Source organism: Ooceraea biroi, chromosome 3 (genome assembly GCF_003672135.1).
Source record: "Ooceraea biroi isolate clonal line C1 chromosome 3, Obir_v5.4, whole genome shotgun sequence".
In the NCBI taxonomy this organism is placed as follows: domain Eukaryota; kingdom Metazoa; phylum Arthropoda; class Insecta; order Hymenoptera; family Formicidae; genus Ooceraea; species Ooceraea biroi.
The window spans coordinates 11,988,545-12,002,833 of NC_039508.1; the positions used below are offsets into that span (position 1 = coordinate 11,988,545).

General features: G+C 46.8%; 1 protein-coding gene and 1 long non-coding RNA gene across 9 annotated transcripts in view; one reads left to right on the forward strand and one right to left on the reverse strand.

The window, feature by feature from the left end:
- The window catches only part of LOC105277035, a 28,584-nt gene extending 14,766 nt beyond the window's left edge, over positions 1-13,818 (forward strand). For 6 of the 7 annotated variants that reach the window (XR_003406302.1, XR_003406307.1, XR_003406306.1 and 3 more), the window contains 2 exons: positions 12,499-13,190; positions 13,390-13,818. This is a non-coding gene — a long non-coding RNA (uncharacterized LOC105277035). The remainder of the gene's footprint in view (positions 1-12,498; positions 13,191-13,389) is intronic. The other variant, XR_002193106.2, reaches the window with a different exon arrangement.
- LOC105277036 (protein kinase C-binding protein NELL1) overlaps positions 1-14,289 on the reverse strand; it is a 66,979-nt gene that overhangs the window by 45,673 nt on the left and 7,017 nt on the right. The window lies entirely within an intron of this gene.

Sequence of the window (14,289 nt, forward strand, 5' to 3'; positions counted from 1 at the left end):
GAACTTTTTTAATTTGAGGAACCCAAGTAGGGCGTATTCGCAGAGTTACGGCGTGGAATAAGCCTCTCTTCTGTCGGGATTCACTCCTCCTTGATCCCACGTCGCGGCTGTTCCTCTGGGAGAAGTGAGGGGGGAACGGGGCTTGAATTCATTATTTCCCGTTTTCCCAGTCCCGAATAATTGCATTCGGCTCCACCGAGCCGTAATTTCGTGCAGCCGACTCACCCGTGCGTTCTTGGGGCGTGTCGCTCGGTATATCTCCTTAGTCTCCTCTCGCTGACAAAATTTCGGCCACCGTCAATCAGAAGCGAGTCATCAATACCAATCAGTTCCCGGGAACCGTATTCCGCTTGTCTCCTTCGAGTGTTTTTCGTAAATTGCGACGGTAACATCAAATTTCGCGCTGCCAATCTTTCGTGCTTGTTTCTCGTACTGCCTCAAGAATAATCAATCTTCCATTTCTATGATAACTCCAATCTCAATAATTTTTTTGCTGATTCAATAACATCATCATCTTGTATTCAACGCCGTCCTTGCAAGGTTGCAAGATAGCGCGCCGACCTTCTCTCAGCGGAATCACCTGTTTCGCGTACTGCGTAGCTGCCAGTTAATTGGTCCAAGATGGCTTAGGAAGAAAACAGCGATCTTGAAAGAACGCGAGGGTCGGGTTGCGGCAAATTGCGTCTGATGAGCCGTATAACTTATTTACTTCATCGTGCGAGAAAGAGAGCACTGGAGGATTGGCCATACGTTCCATACATCGCATTATCCGAGATTGTCTTCCGCCAGATGAGCGCCCGTGAAAAGTTCGCTTAACGATGAAGATCGTTCTTGATGAGAGCAGACAAGGTCGTTCGAGGCCGCGGCTCCTGCTGGCTCAAGTGAAATCATTTATATCGTTGATGGATCATTGATTAATCCCCCAGGGAGCCACCGGCTGTTGCCGCCAATCTCCGTTTATCACAAAGAATCAAATGGTTTCTGACGAATCCCCTTTCATGTATTCCCCAGATGCAAGAAAATCACCGGAATATTGCAGCTATTTTTTTATTAAATAATTTTGTCTCCTCCGCGTCTCTTGCGATTTTCTCTTGACGCGGAACTCTCGTGTCTTGGAAATTTGACGTGTCTACATGATATTTTTTGATAAATTACTATTATTCCAACATTATCCTTTTATAGTCTTTATGTGAAATACTTACGAAGTCTCATCACATGCACATTGCGAGAATAACAAAAATGTACCTCTTTTATTTTGAATAATTCGTAAAAATTGCTGCCGGAACGGTTTCCAGAAATCAATTCAATTTCGTCTCACGCTTGTACAGTCCATTATTCTTTCTTCGCCGAGCGCAAAGAAACTCGTCCGAGTTTTTGGTCTGCGTCGGTGAGACGACGCTTCTTTTTGTCGTCGGCGACGAGGACATTTGTATTTTCGCGAGAAGACACCTGTCGCCAATCGTTACGCATCGTCTCGGCGGAACATATCGCAGACGATGACTATTGCAGTGGGAAATGGACCAGAGGAATGAAAGAGACAGGGGTAACGCGGCAGGAGGTAAACCTAGAAGAAGAATCATCGCGAATATGTTTATTGGTCGGCGGAGAAAAAATTGCCCGTTGCTCTGGCGCCGTTTCACGAGAGAGGAGAGAGAAATCGGCGACGTCAGGCGAGACGTCAGGCGACGTCGGTTGTTGCCTCATGTAGCACTGCCTCTTTCTCTTTTTTCTTTCTTTCTCCTCTCTCTATCTCTCTTTCTTTCTTTTTCTTCCTCTCTGTTTCTCTTTCCAAGTAGCTTTCGTCATTTCACTTGACGCCTCTTTGTACCTTTGCTTTCTCAAGCTCGAGTCGGATTTCGCAGCCGCGCAAGGTGCACAGAGTCCCTGTTGCTTTGTAGAGAGGATATACCCTTTGGCTCGCTTTGACCGGGATTGCGTTTGATCTTATGAGTTTCATTTCCGTGTCAAATACGCTTATTATTTTATAATGTTGTGGAGAAGATAATTTCCGGTTGGCAATATTAACTATTGCGTTAACACGTAGCATTAATTATTTATATAATTTATACTTTGTTGACAATAAAGATATTACGAGTAACAAATATTGTTCACACAAATAATAGAGAATAATATATAAGAGAATGCATATTAATTAAGAATTACACTTTTAACCGCGGTGTATATTGAATTTTAGCGATTATCACGCAGCAGTCGCAACAACGAGTTTATATAAGCAATCGGATTTCTCGGCCACTTACATTGGCAAATAAATAACTTCTTTCTACACTCGATTTATCTGCCGCGAGTCTCACTTCGCGCGCGTCTCTCGCATCCAACACGGCGCCTTGGATCCAGTGTGGGTGCGTCAAATTTATCCGCGGTTTGTCTGGCCGGTGTCTGGCATCCCGCTCGTCCCGCTCGTAAAGTCACCAGAAAATAATCAAGGTGTCTACGAGTCGCGTCGGCTATAGGACTCGAACGATTATATCTTTTTTATAGCGAGACAGAAGTGGCCGCAGCCGCGATGGTGTCGTCGGCAGAATAGAAGAGAGTCGAGGCAGCCCGCTCCGAATTTTTATTACAGGCCTATATGCGTACACCAGATATAGCCGGATCAAACATTAATCCCGCAAAATCTCAAACAATCTAAACGTTCACGCGCAAACTTAAAAACCCTTAAAAGTGAAGCTTGCTTTTCAAGCGAAAATAAATTCCCTGTGCGGAGGGAGACCCAGAATAACATCGCGTCGCCGGAAGATTTATTCTCATTAGGAGAATAAGAAAGAGCACTAAATTATCGCCGTGGCAACCACACGATAAAGCCATCGAGAACTTCATCGCGTAGTAAGTAGCCGCCAGCAGTAAGAGACGACATTAATTACTAAGGGAGATCATGAAATATACACGGGGCGTAGGTACACAAAAACCACTTGCGCGAGTCGGTTGCATTTGATACCGATCGACAGCCGTCCCGACGGCGACCGCAGGAGCGTGTGCGAGAACGTGGTCGATCGAAGGACCTCGACTTACGTAAAACCCTTTGCGCTCGATCGAATTTCCCGGCCTGCCGGCCGGCCACCCGGCGCCGTCGGCGGTGGTGGCGGCCTGCACAGTTGTGCGCGCCTATTACGAGTCCGCTTTACGATCGCCTCGTAAACGTCCGGATCTGCGAAATTGATGGACCACTATATGCGGCGGCCGTGCACATGCACGGGCTCATGCACGAGCGCGCGGACGCGCTATCATGCCGGACTATCGTGCTCGGTTCGCGCCTTCCCGCGCTACCCTTAATGGTCCCCCAGGCGGGGTCGATACTCCTGTATCGATAATATCATCGCGCATCTGCTGACGGAGATTTCAACGTGAATGGCGAAGAAACCTTTCACGGAGAAACTTGAATCTAAAAATGATTAGTATCGAAATGATCGTTTCCTCTTTCACTATCAAATGTGTACACTAAGGTGCATTGATTCGCGTGGTAGCAAATATTTATATTAATATTTATTAATATTACTATATATAATATATATATATATTATTATATATATATATACATATATATTACATGTATATAATATTATAATATACACATATATATAATATATATATTAATATTAATAAATATATATATTCGCTACCACGCGAATTAATGCACCTTAGTGTACATTCATTTTTTGAAGTCGCAATAATGGCTCCGTTTTTATCACGCGTCTTTGACTGGAATGTTAAATTTGATCGCAGACTTCTCGCACTTTGAGAAGTCCGTGAAATTCTTGTGTTTCTTGCCAATGGGAATTTGTCTAGGCTTTTTTGTTCTCCATTGTGTGTACGAGAGAAACTCGAAGTGTCGCTGCGAGACAATCCGCGACCGGTCCGCGAGAGGACCCGTTCTACGAGAATTATTTCTGGCGGGTTAATGGTCAATGACGTGCACGCACCAAGGTGTTTGACTGTTCTCCACCGCGCCAAGCGTGATGCAATATTTTCCTTTCGTTCGCAACTTTATATAACGCCGCGCGTAAACGTCGCGCCTCGAGGACTCCATGGCTCAATCCATGTCCGTGTGCGCCCTCGCGGCCACTCCGTTCATGATGAAGGGACCATTTCTCACATCGACCGTCGCGTTCCGTTATAAAAAAAATATTTCCGCGTGATAAGGGAATGATTTAAACTCCCTCGCGCGAGGAAGAATGTCTCGAGTGCGCATTGTTCGCGGTCCAGATTTGCGAAACACGCGGTCCAACGGCGAAGTTAACGCGCAAGAGCGAATGATGCAACGGCAGCGTGAGCGCACGATGCGTTCGTTAGTCCTGCATAATTTTCCCGTTTTCGTGGGCGGAGACCCGCCAGATCCGATCCTTTAAATATTCTGCGCTAGGTGGTCGCCATCGCGAGAGTCCGGCACCGTTATTACTCGTGCTGCGCGTTACTCGTGACGAGGGCATCGTCGCAACAGAATGTTACGATGTTTCTGGGTTACGAGCGAAATTTCCGGCGAGCGAGCGACGTTTCGTATTTCATATTTAAGGGAGCCATACGATTGCCGCATTGCCCCGGCGTAAAAGGCATGTGTGTCTCACACTCACCACCACCCTCTACATTCCGCCCTCGCATCATTCGCCTTGTATTAGCGACATGATCTGTAATGCAAAATTTCGTCAAAGTCCGATTTTTGTGTGAACTGTAGATTATAATACTACCAACTAGCGCGCTAAATTGAGGATCAAAGTTTGTTTTCCTAAACTCCGAAATTCGCATGAAATTCACGGAGTCTTTATGACGATGATTACATCGTCAATTAAACACGTGAATAGTTTGTTATAACGCAGTCGTACCGAGTTGGCACAAATCGTGCAAATTCCTTCCTTTCTCACGATTCTGGGAGCGCCCTTAGTGCCAGTCATTTATCTCAGATCTCCCAGCCCTGGGAGATCAGAGCGGCGCTTATCGCCTAGACGGTGGCACGAAGCAGAAATATTCGACAGAGAGAGATGGAGAAATCGAGCGGAAAAGGGAAAGGCGAAACATCACCGGCCTATTTTCGGTGCTCCGCTCTATCATTCTCTCTTCCTTTTTTTCCTTTGCCTGTCCGGTTGTTATTCGCCCGGTGCTTCTTGATCCTATCCCTTCAACCCTTACACTTAGGCTTTTGTTGCAACCATCATTGAAACGGTAACATTATTGAATAATAATCTTGGAAATTACTACGGATCGAGGGATTTCACTCCGCTTTAAATTCGAAGCCTTCCCCGGCAATGTCTCACGTGCTACGTGCACGAAACGACCTGGTTCCTCGAGCGAGATACAACGCGCGATCGATCGGCCGCCCCACGGCGTGTAAGAGTCGAATCGGCGAACCTCCGTCGTGTGGGCCTCCATCAAACATCATTTCCGCAGCGACGTGATGTGTAGTAGTAATCTTCCAGAAATTTTGTACCTGATCAGATTTATTTGTTGCAAGTCGGCACTTGCCTTCTCGTCGTTTATTTATTTATAATATCTATGATTCACATGAAATCTCGGGTTCCCGTAGAACCCGAAGTCCCGATGGAGGCGCGGTACCCCTCTCACGGCCGTCGTGCCTCTCCGCCGCGCGGATATTCCGCTAATTATAGATCGACTGCCGTCGACGTTGCGGCGCGCACGAGCACGTCGCCCGACGAGGGCGACGAGAGCACGACGACCACTTCGAAGGCTTGGACTTGAACCAATCCTGACCTTCCCTGCCGTCGTGCCGACCTAGAAAATTGCGTGTGCCGTATCCAGCGCACACCGTGACGGACGCGGGCCATGTACAGCGTGTGACGTCGGGCCGGGTCGTACGACGCGGATTTTACCTCCCCCGTGTTTCTACCACTCTCATGTTCCGCATAATTAAAACTCGGACGAAAAAGCCAGGAACGCCGACGAAAGTCGTGCGAAAGCGGACATTCGATAAGATAATCGCGCCACGCGCCAACGTCTTGGAGATCCCAATCTCTTAAAGAAAACAAAATGTCACAATTATGAGAAAGAGGGGGATGAAAATTATGACCAGCTATCACGGAAGATTCTTTCCGCGTGACCTAAATTTTCTATCGAGACGAATATCGCAGATGAAATATAGAGAACGACGAAAGTCGAATATCTGGATGAATATCGTGATGAAAAATAAAAGCAGACTGCCTGGACCTGTCAAAGCCGGTAAGCGTGTGCAAGCAAATTTCTCGTAGCTCAGCGTTAAGATTAAGAGTTGAGTATGCGTGTCTTGCGCTAATGGCCGTCTACGTATTGATCTGGACTTCGCATTTGGTGTATCTCCAGTTCAAGCGATGGTCCATCCAAGATCCACGCAGGAGCAGGATTCAATCAGCGCGCTACGGTGCAAGCTCGGGTGGAATCCATTTCACTTTTGCGCCTGGGACTCCTCCCGCGTTCCGAGTGATCATCGTGTCCTGGGACTCTAATCTCACGTTACAATCTCTGAGGCCATCAATTAAAACAATTACCGTCGCGAATGCGGAAGCCAAAGCCAAAGCCACATCGCGGGTCGCCTCCTCCCACCGACATGTTAACACTTTCCGTTACATATTCATAGCATGCACGTACACAACGAGGTCTAAGCGCGTTCGGAAAGGTCAGGGCCATAACGCGAGACCTCTGAAAATTCACGCTGCGCCACGTAGACCCTCCAGAGTATTCGAGCTCGCGGCCACCCGGTGCGGGTGCTCCATTCCAACCCAATTCCGTTTCTTTCATCATCGTCCTGGACGACTTCCAAGCGACCGAGCGGAAATTAATATTCTAGGGAGATCCGAGAGCGCAGGTCGGAAAGTAACTGATGAATGAAGTGCACCGGCAAAAGTACTAGATCTAATTGGACCCTGACGGGATTATCGTCGGGCGGAGTTCAACGAGATTCAAGAAAATCGATGAAGGCACCTCGATAACGAAGTAAGCGTCGAGGGTGCGACCAATACGAAGGTAACGGCATGCGTGTCCAAACGCGATTTCGATGAGCGCAAATTGAAAAGATTCTAAGGGACCGAATGTTTGCTCTAGAAGTGTCTAAAAGAAGAATATAAATTATATTTAAAAAAAATCTGTGAAAGAAACGAATAAAATGATCGGAAAACATTTTATTTTTAAAAGAGAAAACAGTCTCTCTAGTAAGGTAAAGCTTTCACATTTCTGAGAAAAACAGTATTATATGAATATTCAGTTATTTATATGAATATTCAGTTCTGGAAAATGTTTCCAATATCGCAACCCACATTCGCAGAAAGCGATAAAACGAGAAAGTACGAGTGAGAAATGAGGTTCCTGTCTTTGAACGCGGTTGACACAGTGGCAACGGGAGACGGCCTGAAACGAAAACCAATTTCAATGGAAACCCGAAGATCTCGTGCTGAAGAGTCAGCCGAAAGAAGATCCCAGCGCCGAGACGGAAAGCCGCGAGAATTCCTACCGTGCCGATAAAAGAAAGCGAAGATGAAGACACCAGAGAGCAATCGGGGTGTCTGCTTTCAGCACGGCCGTGTGTAAAGAGGCGGAAACACGCGCGCAGAGGAAACGGAGCGGCGACGAAGATCAAAGCAGGAGGAGCGAGGCGCGAGGGCGACGTCGGGTGTCATCCCGATATCGTAGAAGTTAATTTCGATGGAAGGTCGGCTCAAAGAGGAGGGGACCGTGCGCGGAGAGCTTTATCGCGCGCGCACGAGCGAACCGAAAAGCCGCGAATGAAGAAGAACCAGGAGAAACGGCGATAGCCCGATAGGAGCGGGAGAGAGGAGGGTGAGAAAGACGGGGCCGGAGGAGATATCGGAGAGCTTTCGGGGGTTTTCAAGGGGACGGAGAGAGGCAAGATGGCAGGTGCGGGTGATTGGGGGCGATCGATGAACCCCCGAGGAAAAGCCCTGGGGTGGTGGGTGCTAAGAGGCGAAAGGGAGGGAGGAGCGCCATGGGGCGGATGCTTCGTGGGTATGCCGAAGGGTGGTCGCTCGACCGGCGGGAGAATGGGGGGCAGGGGAGGATAGGCCGGGGGCAGGAGGTCACACGAGTTCGCGTATGTATAATACGCGGCTCCCTCCCTCGTGCACTCTTCGTATTCGATGTCGAGCAAATAGCGCGACTCGCACGTGCATGCGACGCGCCACCGAGCGTTCGCTGCGAGGAAGGGAGTGAAAACGAAACGCGGTTTATATGAGAGCGCGGACCCTTTAGCGTCGACTAAGGCAAGAGTCAATATGCCTGGCTTTGGCAGTCTTCGTGACGTCCCTGTGATGTCTTGGATACGGTAGATATTAAAATCTCGAGAGCGTTAACAAGTGATAATTGAGAATCCACGATGGGAATGAACGACTTGTAATTGATTGCAACGATCACGAGACTTTCGTCATGCCTTCGTCGAAAATGTTCTATGTCGTAAAGACACAGATGTTATCGATGGACTTTTATGTTTCCCGATATAAAACACTTCCGTTGAAACAAACACAACCGCGAAGAAATATTTCCCTGGGTAATGCACGTAAAGTACTCCCGAAAGTATTCCCAGGGGTTAATCTACAATTCCAAGAACTCCCCCAAAGATCCGACCAAGTGGCCCGGACCGGTGGGGCCATTAGGAGCAATCAGAGCGAAAACTCGGGGTCGAATTGAGCAGGATAAACGTTCAAGGAGACAATCGAGCCCGGTGTCCTCCTTGGAAGTCATATTACTTATTGATTTCAAAGGAATTCCGCGTGGCGGAGGTTGCCGGCCGGCAAACGCTCTTAAATAGCGGCAATATTGGCCGAGGCCGGGTCGGTCTTTGACGGGCAGAATCGAACGCCACGTCGTCGTTGGTGGGCGATAAATCAAAGAGCACGTCTCACTCGTCTGAATTCCGCGCGGATGATGTCACGTTTCGTATCGGGCACCGTGAGAACACCCGAAAAGATACGAGAGAGATCGCGGATCGGAGACGAATTGGCGCAGGAATTCGGCCGAGAGAAGCCGCCAGCAACGAGGCGCGAGCAATTAAATTAATAAACGGTGTGTGGTCGCGCCGATAAGCGACTCCCTCCGCTCGCTCCCCACAATCGCATACACAAGCAGAGGCACCGGAAAGGGTGGCGGTGCCAATTAATTGGCGCGATTGAGCAATTAGGATTATCGGCGATCGCGGCCCTTTGTTTCCCTCCGGTGAATTCAGGATCAACGAAGCTTACGTTCGATTAAAAGAGGGGTGGCTGTGCGAGAAAGGGTGTCGCTCACGGGGAATTTACGACGCGAGGGTGCGAATTTTGGCGCACGGTATGCGCGCGAAATACCGTGAAGGTTTCCGGCGAAAACGATTAATCGCGCCGGATTCTCCGCGGCAATATTGGGGATTCCGCCTCGATGAATTCTTCGGAGCAATAAACTAGGCATCTTCATCTAGAGCTATGGAGTCTTGTACTCCGATGTTCGAGAGAGATTGCGGTTCTATGAATTTTTCCGAAGAACGTTCCGAAGAAAAAAGCAATTATGATTGAAATCTTTTTGATAACAGAGATGATTTAAACGAGGCATATAAATAGAGTTGCATGCAACTACATATTTTGTACATGCAGCCTAGGACATTCCTCCCGTTACGTAACCGACTTTTTGATAAGCGGAAAGTGTGCACGGAGGATCGATAATGATAAATGATAACTGCTACCGCGTTGCGCAGAAAATTGCGTCAGCATATTCGCGTAATGTGTGCCACCGTGCTCTCGATGGTTGGTAATGTAGGTGAAAAATTGACTCGTACTTCCTCGTTAAAAATCGCTTCAAAATTGAAATCATTCATTTGCTACAATTATGGATTTGGCGCATTAATAAAATAAATAAGTGCTGTGTTATCTCGTGTTCAATCAATCTTCTAATTGATTGAATCACCAGTTTCTATTCTTTCATCATAAGCGTCGCGTATCTTTAGAGAACGATAAAAAAACTTTTTCAAGAGAATCGGAAATTTCGTTATCACGGCGGAAACCATTTCGGAAACACATCCCGCCTGATCACGCGCGTAAATTATCGCGTGCATTAAAAGCGCGCAAACAGGTTCAACGTGGCTGATAACGACGACGAGGGGTGGAGAAGGAGAAAGCCAAAGGGTAAAGAAACGTAATGCTGCACAAAGTCAACGCCCTGCCAGCTCGACGCTCGCTGCATTATGCAACCCTCCCGAGCGACCGGTCGGAGCTCTGTTCCTCTCCTTCTCTCTCCTTCGCCGTCTCTTTTTCTCTCCATCATCGCTATATACGCATTACCACCAGCAACCCCGCCATTACCGACACGAGCATTTCCAGCAAGGCCACAATGGCACAGCCGTCTAGAACCACGACCACCCCTGCAACTGGATACTCGACTATAGTAATAAGTCCAAACCTATTTCTGTATCGGCCGATCAGTGAGCGAGCGTAACCGAGTTGTTCCTGACAGTGGAAAACGCAAGTTTATTTTACATTTAGCGCAGAAAAGATTCTTTTCTAAAGGAATACAAATATTAAAAAACCGGTAATTCACATCGTAATTTAGAACATAAATCGTGGTTCGAGGAAAGCACTCGGTTCGTTGCACAAACGGCTCAATCGCCAGGATGACCGCAAGGGTGCCACGATAGATTCCGATGCAGCAGCGTTTCACGAATCACGGAAGGCTCGAAATGTCCGGAACTCCAAGATTCCGGTGATCACAGAATGCTGAAGATTTAAGCGTCTAAAGGCTCGAGTGCTCAAGGACACTGCAACGATACTTTAACAATCGATAGAAAGCCTTTACGGAACCTAATAAAACAACGCGCTAAGCCGGCATCGATCGGCCGGTATCGATACGCTATTTACAACCGCGCCGAGATTGCTCATATTAGATACACGTGGCAATCGTCGCGATCGCTCGTTAGCGCTGCGGTAAGAAAATCAATTCCTCTATAACGCGGACAAGCGATGATCAAGATGATCTTCACGCACGCAGAAACAAAAAAAACCTGCAGGATGCTAACTTTCAGGAATCAAAAGAGGTTCGAGCGAGCTACGGAGCTCCATTCACACGTCAAGGATACCGCGCGCAATTTAACAATTAATAGACCCGCTACGACACCCAATAAAGCAGCGCGCTAAAGTCAGCATCGATCGGAGACCGTCGATACGCTACGTTTACGGCCCGGCCGAGATTACCGCATCGTCGCAAAAACTGGAGAACCCTTCTACGTTTCCTCCCTGGGGCAGTTAGGGGTGCGGGCGTTACCGGTCTGTGCATTGTCTGTGCGTGGGTGGTGGCGGGGAGGCCTCGCTGCAATTACGGAATTGAGATCCTATCCGGCCGAGTCGCGTTGGGATCGACCCGGAGCTCCTGCTGACGAATCGCCAACCTACTTAAAGCGCGATTCGGATGAGACCATGAGCTACGTTCAAATCGAGATTGCAGCTGATAATCACAACTACCCGCGGCGAATTGTTGATTGTTCAAGCGGAATCTCAGTGCGAACGGTGCTGTCAGAGATGTGCCAAGATATGCATTGGTGTGCCGATATTGTGTTCGTTTGTTGCAATTGTCGCTGTGGATCATGATCTTAGCGATCATTCAGTCGAACGCATGTTTCACAGCGTTGCTGCATGACGGCTCGGCTTAATTTTAGATCGCGATGAATTACTTTGCGCGATAAACAAAGCATTGCAGCAGCCGGTCGCGACTCGGGATATCAATTTAGGTACTATTGCCAGAGCGCGTTTCTAACGCACGTGTTCTAAATTAAACGTGATTGTTTCCGCGAATTTCGCCGGGAAAACCAGTCTATAAGACTTCTCAGAATACTGCTTATAACATTTACCTTGTATAACAAAGAGAGTCCTGTTATGGTATCAGGAACGTACAATAGTATGTGAAGAATTTCAAACTTTTCACATTTCTCCCTCTATTCTTGATAAGATTTTAAACGTTGCATGCATATCCTAATTTCGACAAGAAATTTTTATCTAACAAATACATCGTTATGGAAATTTCACTGTAGCTTCATAGCGGGGGGATTATTGTGGCGCGTCGCCCGAGAATGCAGGAAATGTTCGGCCTGTACTGAGCACATGGTCGGAGCACTACCCGTGACAGCAGCTGTCATATACCGACCGCACGAACACCATCGCACGGTCTCTCCATTTTTCTCCTCTTTCGATATCGCGCGACGTCACTTCCCATAAGCACGCATTCGCAGGTGTCTATCGCGCATTACGTCTCGTCTCTCTGTCGTTTTTCTCTGCAATTTTCCTCAATTATCATTTTCAAGCCCGGATGAAATAGATGTTTAAGGCAAATAGATATTTAATTTACGATAAATTCGCAAAATGGTTGAAGTATTATTGTGATGATGCAAGCGAGTTAAAAAATAATCGTTCTTTCAATTTCTCATTGAATACTGTCATAAAATTAACATCTTTTTATCGCGCATACGTGGCTTTTGTGTATTTAGATGCATTCTTAAGCTAACTCGCGTCACACATGATAGTTCTGTATTTTTAGGGCGCGTGAGATGTGTTACATCTCGAATTTGGGTCACACCGTTTGAATAAGCGGTAGGGGTTGACCTGCATTTCCTCAAACACTTTGGAGGAGGAGCTGCATTGAATGTGAATAAAGAAAAACGGGGGATCCTTTTTCGATAGAATACAAAATGCTCTTCTGACGATGGGTACGGTGATGCTCTCTTTGCAGGACGTGCGAAGCCTTTTAAACTGCAGCGAACCGCGCTAGTGAATTGTAAGCATTATCATGAAAAGAATTTTATGAAAGTTTATGCATTCTGCATCATTATTACTCCGAATTTTAATAGATTTCTTTTCTCGAAATTTCTTACGTGCATGGAGATGATAAGAGAATGCTAATATTTTATATAAAGACAGATACGTCAGAGAAAATGAAATGAAATTATTCCACGTTCTTTTAACCGCCATAAAGGAATCCTAATATTTCGTTCATGATGGTAATCATATTTCAACCGGGACCGTCACATTAACCGCGAGGCAGCACGGCAACTCAGGGCATTGCTTCAGTTTCGCTGACGGATCGCTAAGGATGAGGCCACTAGAATTTATGCTAACTCGACAGTAATCAGAGCTGGAACATCCGAGAGCTGGAACAACGTGGCCTGCCGAAACAGGCATCGTACGATTGGCTTTGATTACATCACATAATCTGAGAAAGGGCAGAGAAACGTGAGTTCGACGACTGCACATTCCATGTGTGCTCATAATTATTATATTAATACACAAAATACAAAAGATAAAAACAGAATTGTAATTCTGTTTTTATCTTTCTGCGAAATGCGCGGAAAAAGCATATTAGTCAATTAAATAACATGAGTTTCGTCACAATTTTTAGATTTTAAAAAACTTCTACATTTAATATTTATAGAAAACTTTCTCGTGCAACAAAGTGGAGTCGCTCGAGGAATGCTCCACTTCGAAACGAGCAGAATCGACAATTCCGTCTACGTAGCGACTTTACTTCCTTGAACACATGGCAGTATCCAAATTTACCGGGCCAACTATTTTAAACCACTCATTTCTTCGAATTAAATCGTACGAGTGAATCAAAGCCAAGGCGAATCAAGGCCGCTAAATGTGGAATCAGGCACGCGGGTACACGTCGAAACCATGCCTCCACTGAGTCTATCGAACTTTAAATATTATACTTGATTTATCAGATATGTTAATTATAATATATTCATTAAGTTCATTAGCGCAATCGACATCCTAATGTATATAAAAATTTCGAAAACGGCAATCACCTTACTAAATATCGAGTCAATCATACAAGAATAAATTATTCTTTTACACATAATATCTTGCCAAATACTCTATGTGGATATACAGATACATTCTACACTTAATACGTATGTATCCATGTATATCTACATCTCGACTTACTTTACATATCCAGTTTCCCTCGGAGGGGACATTGCAGATATACACTGCTACTTCGTGTATCTCGAAACAGGAGATACGCATTGATGATACAGCTGATCTCGCTCGCGGGCACAAATCGTCCGAGAACAATGGCGAAGGCGGCTAGAGGGAGCAGAGCCAACTCAAGGGCCAGGAGGAACTTCGAAATCCGTGCTGTGCGGGAAGATCGGGCGGGCGTTTCGCTTCGTTGTTCGTGAGCGCGCAATGGATGTGCGTGAGGGGTACACCTAAAGGGGCGAAAGAGGGTGAAGGCAGCAGCGGGCGCAACACGTCATGCCACCCCGAAGAACCCTCGAGATAGTGCCGTCTTTTGCGAGCGGGACTCGCGCGGGAGCATAATTTCATC